We start from the raw sequence: 8,544 nt of genomic DNA, 5'->3' as shown, positions 1-8,544 counted from the left end.
GACAGTCTCTGCTCGCAACCTACGAACTGAAGCTGCAGCTGTGTGGAGGAATGGTTAAGGGAGCATGGACATGTATCCCGGGGTATAATGCTGGGCCCGTTGGGGCAAGGCAGCCTGGGCTCTAGTTATATGGATTTGATGCACAATCAAGACCAGAGTCAGAGCCATGGTTAAAGCAGTTGCTGTCACGTAGACAGCAGGCCGCTTTCTGTTCCCTCAAGGTCGGACTGTTTTCGGCTAAAGGTGGTAAATAACTTGAGGGAAAAACAAGATGGGAAAATGTGAGGGAGCTTGCTTATGGCAGAAAGCACAAGTAGGATGAACATGAAAATATTCAGCTGCTGTTGCTGAGCTGGCTTTGAAGCTGCTGTGTATAGAAGTTAGAGCCTGCTTTCAATAAAGTGGAGAAGATTTCTGCTATCACTCACACTGAGTAGGACTGATTTCTTCCCACCCAGCTGAGAATCGGACCCTGGGTTGATCACCGCATGAAGTAGCCTTAGAGCTGGTTTCTTTAGGTTTTGAGCCTGTTTTTTTAGACTTCAAGTCTGGTTTTGTTTTTAGGCTTCGAGCTTGGTTTTTAGACTTCGAGCCTGGTTTTAGGCTTCGAGCTTGGTTTTTTAGGCCAAGAGCCGAAAACTTCGCGGCACAGCTGCTTTGAAAGGCAGTGGGGGGCCAGTGCTGTCTGCTGAAATCACACAAGTCCCCATGCAGGAAAAGCCAGTCTCAATTCAAAATTAAGTTCCCTTAAGGGTAAATATCAGGGCAAAGTCAAGCCCTGATGGCTGCTGACAGAGCCCCTCCTGCCAGCAAGCTTGTCTTTGCTGAGATCATTTCAATTACATTAATAAATACTAAAAATGTGTAATTGTGGAGTATTTCTTCTTTTTCAAAAAAACCATTGTTTTCACTTTTCCTTGGAGCGAGGCAGGCTGAGATCACAGAGTCACAGAATGGTGGGGGTTGGAGGGGACCTTTAGAGATCATCCAGGCCAACCCCCCTAAGAAGCAGGTCCCACCTAGATCAGGTCACACAGGAACATGTCTTGAAGCCCTCCAATGAATGAGACTCCACACCATCCCTGGGCAGCCTGGGCCAGGGCTCCCTCACTGAAACAGTGACATAGTTTTTCCTCTTGTTTAAATGGAACTTTTTGTGTTCCAGCTTCTTTCTATTACCCCTTGTCCTGTTACTAAATACAACAGCTGCCCCAACCTCTTGACACTCACCACTGAGATATTTGTCAATATGAATTAGCTCCCCCGTCAGTCTCCTCTTCTCCAGACTAAACAGCCCCAGGTCCCACAGCCTTTCCTCATGAGGAAGATGCTCCAGTGCCCTGATCATCTTGCTGGCCCTGCACTGGCCTCTCTGCAGCAGTTCCCTGTCCCTCTCGAGCTGGGGAGCCCAGAAAGGAACACAGATGTTAATGATGAACTGGACACAGATTTTAATGAAGAAATCACCTGGAAGCCTTTTACCTTCAGAATTTTGTAGGAATGAGTGGTAACCTGTGGGAAATACTTTGAGAATTAAAGGACAAATTCCGAAGCTTCATCTTAGATTAAATGTAAAGGAATTAAAAAACAACCCAGCAAAGAGACCACCTTGCCAACAAACCCTTTTCTTTAAGATATTATTTCTATTGTTTGTTGCTTGTTAGTTCTCTTATTTTAAAAGGTAGTTTCACAGTGAGAATGAACAAACATTCTTAATTAAACTGTTACCATCAAAATGTTCTCCCTCAAATTAACTCTTCAAATCAGGCGATTACTGTTGAGGATATGATTCTTTTTTAAAGCAGTAAGCTGGAAATGTCACAGTCAGCTCTGGAAAGGAGTAGAGAGAAAAGGAAATGAAAAGTAACTAAAACAGTAAGAGAAAGATGACATAGAAGGAGACTCCATTTCCAAATCTGCTGAAGCACCTTTTGCCCTGAATGAACTGGGTGGGTCTGTTGAGTGTAAACCTCAAACGGGTTTAGGAAACATACTGGGAAAAACAAGTTTGCTAATGAACTATTTATGGCATGTTTTACACCATGTGACATTTGGTGGGAAAAAGAGCTTTATTTTTTGCTGTATCTATCACGTATCAACCACATAAAGACAAAAAGTCCCAAGGGTTTAGCTGCAACAAAGAGGACATCAAACCTCTCTGGCTTCTTTCTGTTCTCCATCTGCTTCTCCTGATGACTTCTGGTTCTTTCTGTGCCACATCTGCTTTTTCATCCCTTTCCTCCCAATCTTTCAGGTTGTTTGGAAACTGCATCCCTATCCCAGTCCTAGCACTCAGCACCTCCATGGCCTCTCCAGGCTGAAATACTCTTCTCACCATCACTGAAATTAACCCCCAGGAGAGGCAGGTGCACACCGTGGGTGACTGTCCCCTGCCCAGGGATCACAGTGGGACTGAGGCTGCCCTGGGGTGTGAGGAGGTGCTAAAAGCCTCATCACATGGCATTTACTGTATCTTCCCTCAAGAGGCCTGTTACCCATCATGAAAGGAAATGAGATTCAAGTGAAACCATTTGTCCTTGACAAATCTGCATTGGGTGATGTTTGTCTCTGTAGTTTCTTCTTAGTTGCATACAAATGATTTCCCAATTACTTATTCCATGGTGTCTTTGATATTGTTTTTCAGGAACTGAAGTTCTTGAGGCTTGTAATTTCCAAACCCTTTCCTTGTTTGGTTTGGGGTTTGTTTGTTTGTTTGAAAGAGAGACTATATTCCCCCTTTCTGAGCCTGCAGGCACTTTGCCTCCCTTCTAAAAGCCTCCTTGCAAATGGCTCTGAGACGGCTGGAAACACTTCTTATGTCTTCTAGGATGAAGTCTGCATCACACAAAGCTCATTCAAGAACTATCAGTTTATCAAACCTCAGCATAACCTGTCCTTTCCTCATTCTCCCTTTGACTCTAACCCTTTATCCCTGCTTTCTTCTGCTGACCCTACCAGATGTTTTGGTGACCAGTGGTGCAACGGGGACAGCAAATCAGTTTCCTGTGGTTGGCATGGGACGGGGAGGCAGAAGCATCTTTCATAGTACACCATCTTATCTTTCAGAATCTTTTGTCTGACTTGAAAAGACTCATGTGAAAATAACAGGAAGGAAAGTTTACAGTTAACAGAGATTGCTTTTTAGCTAAGAACATTGAAGTAATCTTTTACAGAGATCACAAAATTAGCAACAAGCGAAACCTGAAAAAATTAAACACTTTCAGTCCCTCTTTAAATACTCCAGCTGGGTTACACACTCAGTTCTTGGCTCAGTCACGGAAAAATGTGTTTCCCAGCAACAAATATACACATTTTATCATTTTTTACACCAGGGAAATTGTTCCCACCTGGAATTTAATCAAGAAGGCAAAATGTCTGCACATCTCTGCACCCCAGGCCAGTAGAGATCTGCCACAGCAGTGCATTCACCAGAGTGTTACTGTGCCAGGGTTTGCAGTTTAGACTTTGCCAGAGTGCTGGATGTAGAATATTGATTTCACAGGGTAACAGAGTCCTTGATGCCTGAAAAGCCCTTTAAGCTCATTGAGTCCAACCATTCTCCCAGCACAGCCATCACTAACCCATGTCCCTCAGCCCCACAGCTACATGGCTTTGGGATCCTTCCAGGGATGGGAACTGCACCACTGCCCTGGGCAGCCTGGGACAGGGCTTCACGGCTCTTTCAGGGAAGAAATTGTTGCACATGTCCAATCTAAACCTCCACTGGGGCAACTTGAGGCTGTTTCCTCTTGTCCTGTCACTTGTAGCTTATTCCTCCTGGACTTCAGTGCTCAGCTGAGCAGGTACTACAGATAACACCGCAGTCATCCCAGAGCTGTGACTACAGCAATTTCAAGCCTCCCACTTCACTCTGCTCCACTGACCCTGGTTTGCTGAAAGGGGAATTTTGACTATACAACCAGTCTCTCCCCGCATGCTGAGGTAGTGACGGAGGACAGGGTAGGACATAGGTGATGAAACCTTGCAAAGGGCCTGGTTAGCTTTTCTGTGATATTTCATTGTAATTGCAAGATAACAGCTAAAGCAACTCAGAGATGTTTTGGTCTCTGGATCTCTCTGACAGCATTGAAAGGCTGGCACCTAAAACTAGATGAGGCTCTGGGGCTGTGTCCCAGTAGCTGCAGAGGGACAGGAATGCTGGCAGCACTGGATGCTGGCAAAGCCAGGCAGGACAACAGGGTCTTCACAGTGAAACCAGGAGGATACAGGAAAAAGTTTACTGAGGAGAACAGTGGCAGGTTGGCTCAAGGGGTAGGGAGGCAAGGAAGGACCACAACCAGTTTTTTTAGCAATAAGGGCAGTTTTAATGTCTAGATCCACCAAACTCTGTAAATCTGGGTGCATGACAGCCTTAAAATACACTGTCTGTGTTCATGATGATCTTCTCATGCTGGGATTATTCAGCCCTTCTTCACATAGCTTTCCCTTTTTGTGGTCACTCTTTGCTCTTTCAAGGTTGAGAGAAAGCAAGGAGAATAACATCTCTACTCACTCATGGGTGTGGAGGGAGAAGAGCAGCTGATCTTCTCCCCCGCTGCCTTCCGCAGGGTGAGTTGATGTGAAGAAGAGCATTTCTGTGCTGGCGCCTGGCTCAGACATAGTCAGGGAAGGGCTCTGATCTTTGCACTTCTCCATTTAAACCACAGTGACCAAGCACAACTCATGCACACAGCTGATGCCCTTAGCCAAGCCAAGTGCAGACCTATCCCATCAGCTGCCTCCTTTCTTCACACTGAATGTTTGTGGATCTCTTTTCAGCTCCTAAGGCAAACAGTTACTCCTTGGACTCCAACTCAAAGCATCTCAGCCCTAACATGAAGCTCAGGGTTGATTAAAGTTTAAGAATTACTCGTCTCCACCTGATATGCCTGGAGTAGAAGCTTCCTTGGGGAGACACAGGGCTGCAGCAGAAACAGGTGCTTCATTACAGAGAGGCGCAATGAATGCTGACAGTCAGAGCTGCTCACAGCTGCACGACAAAGCGTCCGCAGCACTCTCAGGCTCAACGTTGTTCCATCAGGAATTCAGATGAATTACAAAGGTGAGAGAGACAAGACGTGAGGCAGCTTTCCCCAAGGAAACCACACAGTCCTGCTGCATCTGGGGCTCTGTGCCAAGATGTATGGTGCCAGCTGTGGCTGAAGGAAAGGGTTTCTTTTTAACTGCTCTACTCAGAGTACCTTGGTGTGAGTTCTGAGCTCTGCTATTCGCACAAAGCATGTCGTTGGAGGCATGTTTGTGTGACTCTGCTGTCTCTCTTCCTGACTCAGTCATGTGGATCTGAACAAAGAGCAAATCCTTAAAAAAAAATAAAAAAGAATACAAGTACCAAAAGACACAATTTTACTAAGCAAGTACTTTGAGGATTATCTGAGGGCACTGGCAGGAAGGATTTGAAGGCAGTATGACTGGAGGAACCTGAGGCAGTCTAGAGCATGACCAGTGAGGAAACCCCAGGGGAATTCAGAACCAGAAAGGAGCTGGAAACTTCTCAAAGCCCCAGCTTGGGAAGCCCAGGGCATCTGTCAGGGCAGAAGGACTTTTGATTCTGTAGAAGGAAGGGACTTGGTGTGCCCAAGGGCTGGCTCATGCAGCCACCACAATCCCACACAAAAGGAACAGGCAGCCACTGTAGAGAAAGCCTTGTCTTTAATGAGGGGTGGGGATGACTTTGGTTCACTTAAATTGAGTTAGTTTTTCTTCTAGAGGAAGAAGTAAAAGATTTATGGTTTTTTACAAAGAAAAGGGGGAATTGTTCCTTAGTTTGACATCAATCAGCTTCTGATACTTCAAGAGCAGAAAGGCCCTATTGTCCTTGCTGGATTTTATCACCAGATTTTGCTCTTCAAAAAGGTCTCTGTCTTGGTGAGTTGTTCTAACTCATGACATGGGTGCTGTCCTGCCCTCAGCTCCTTCCCAGCCCTTCCCTCATGCCAATGTTCATGTTCTTGTAGCCGTGCCAAGGGAGAGCAAGCCTGAGGAATCACATCACCCCGTTACCAGGGTTCACTTCCATGAGCTGTATCTCTGTGCTGATCTGTCTGAGCAGGGTGAGAAGGGAGAGGTGTCTCTTTTTATAGCTATCTCTGCTTAAAGCAGTTAGAAACCTCATCCAACATCTAAAAAGCTCTGAGATTTGTGCAGTTGTTGACACCTCAGGGTCCAGTGGGGATTTTTTCCTGGAAAGTTCTTTGGTTGGTCCTTAGAGACAGGATTTGAGGAAGGAAGATTCAAGCCAGCAAACCCAGGACAAATCACATGTTATTAATACCCATATATATCTATTCCCCCAGTGAGGAAAGCCTGAAGAACAATGCAGCCATCAGGAACCCCTTTGACATGTAAGTTAAAGAGAATCTGGGTTTTTTTTCATGTCAGATAAAGTCACAAGCCATCTGTTACGCCTTTGGACTAAAATTGGCTTTTTCATGAGGAAATCTTTTCAAACCCGGTGGAGGGACTTCATGTTTAATAAATAATATCCACGTAACAATAAAAGCATTAACAGGGGGACAGGAGGATCCACAGATTCAAACAGATGGAAGCACTGCATGCTTGTGTAGTCTGCATGTATTTATTACACGTGAAATCAATCTGTGTTTTTGTGTGAATGTTAACACCAAGGGAACATTTCCCATTAAAAACCTCATAAAATACTAGGCAATATACTCAGAATTTCAGCCTCTCCCAACAAATAAACAGGGGAGTTTTCAAGGGGGAAAGCCAGAGTTTCCTGCAGAGAAGCTGTCTCTCTCTGCCAAACATTTCAAGGACTAAAGTCACCATAGGGTGAAAACAGAAGTCTCTACTGAGATCTACTAGTCTACCCAAGAGATTCCAGTTCAAGCACTACTGTGGTTGCTTAGAATGTGCTCCAGTGTGCAAATGCTATCTATCATACAGACTTGTTTGATTGTGCAAGGATTCCATCTCTGATACTCAAAGTAATTGCACTGTAGATAGCAGCTGGATAAGAACAAGCCTTACAGTCAGACATAAACATTGACCTTTCTTCCTTTGTGTCATTTTTTTTCCAATTTGCTATCAGCCAAGTCCTGATTATGTGCAAGAAAGCCAAGTTCTTGGCAGTATGTGTGTTCCTGGGCTTCAAAGCTTCAGCAATAGGTTATTCCTGAGACTTTGTGGGCACTGAACTTGAAGCAATCGCTGATCCAAAGCCAATGTTTTGTTTCCTGTTTTCATGGAATCACAAAATCCCTGAATGCTGGGGGTTGGAAGGGCTCTGCAGAGCTCATCCAGACCAATCCCCTGCTAAAGCAGGTTTCCCTCACTCAAGGGGCACAGGAATGTGTCCAGGTGGGGTTGGAAACCTCCCGAGCAGGAGCCTCCACACCCTCCCTGGGCAGCCTGGGCCAGGGCTCCATCACCTCAGCATCAAAGGAGTTTCTCCTCCTCTGCCAGTGGTACTGCCTGTGCTCGAGCCTGTTACCTCTTGTCACTGCCCACCACAGAACCAAGACTGGCCCCATCCTCTCAACACCTGCCCTTTAAGTATTGATCAGCATTAATAAGGTCTCCTCTCCAGGCTTAACAGCCCCACAAGCTTTTCCTCTCCCTTGGGCAGCTGTGGAGCCTGCCATCAGCAGGACTCATACCACAGAAGGCCTCTTCGAGGGTCCTTCTCCGGGAGCTGTTGCTGTGGGGTGCACCCAGCAACCATCAGCCCGTGGGCACACAGAACCCATTCTCCCCATTAAAGTCAGATCCTTCTTTTATGCGCTTATTGACTCAAAACCTGTTCACGCAGGTTCCCATCTGTGTCAGCCTCTGCTCCCAGTAGATGCCACCAGGCTGCACAGCGAGGTAAACCTTACACCAAGCAGGAGTACCGGGAGCGGGGCTCTGAACGGCAGACAACATTTTGTTTACACCATCACTCTCAGACACACTGCAAGCCAAGAGCTGTGGCACAGCGTGTGCGGGGCAAGGAGAGAGCCAAGCTGAGGGTGAGCTGAGAGCCGGGCTGAGGGTGAGCTGAGGGGTGAGCTGAGAGCTGAGCTGAGGGCCGGGCTGAGGGGTGATCTGAGGGGCAAGCTGAGAGCCAGGCTGAGTTGAGGGCCGAGCTGAGGGTGAGCTGAGAGCCGGGCTGAGGGCGAGCTGAGGGTCAGGCTGAGGGTGGGCTGAGGGGCAAGCTGAGGGTGGGCTGAGGGGTGAGCTGAGAGCCGAGCTGAGGGTGGGCTGAGAGCCGGGCTGAGGTTGGGCTGAGAGTGGGCTGAGAGTGGGCTGAGGGCGAGCTGAGAGCTGGGCTGAGAGTGGGCTGAGGGCGAGCTGAGGGGCCAGCTGAGAGCCGGGCTGAGGGCGGGCTGAGGTGCAAGCTGAGAGCCGGGCTGAGGGGTGAGTTGAGGGTGGGCTGAGGGGCGAGCTGAGGGTGGGCTGAGGGGCGAGCTGAGGGTGGGCTGAGGGGCGAGCTGAGAGCCGGCCTGAGGGGCGAGCTGAGAGCTGGGCTGAGAGTGGGCTGAGGGCGAGCTGAGGGGCGAGCTTAGAGCTGGGCTGAGAGTGGGC

The sequence above is a fragment of the Colius striatus genome, chromosome Z, assembly GCF_028858725.1.
Source record: "Colius striatus isolate bColStr4 chromosome Z, bColStr4.1.hap1, whole genome shotgun sequence".
Lineage (NCBI taxonomy): Eukaryota > Metazoa > Chordata > Aves > Coliiformes > Coliidae > Colius > Colius striatus.
The sequence above is the reverse complement of the archived record's forward strand: the minus strand, read 5'-3'. Positions refer to the sequence as shown.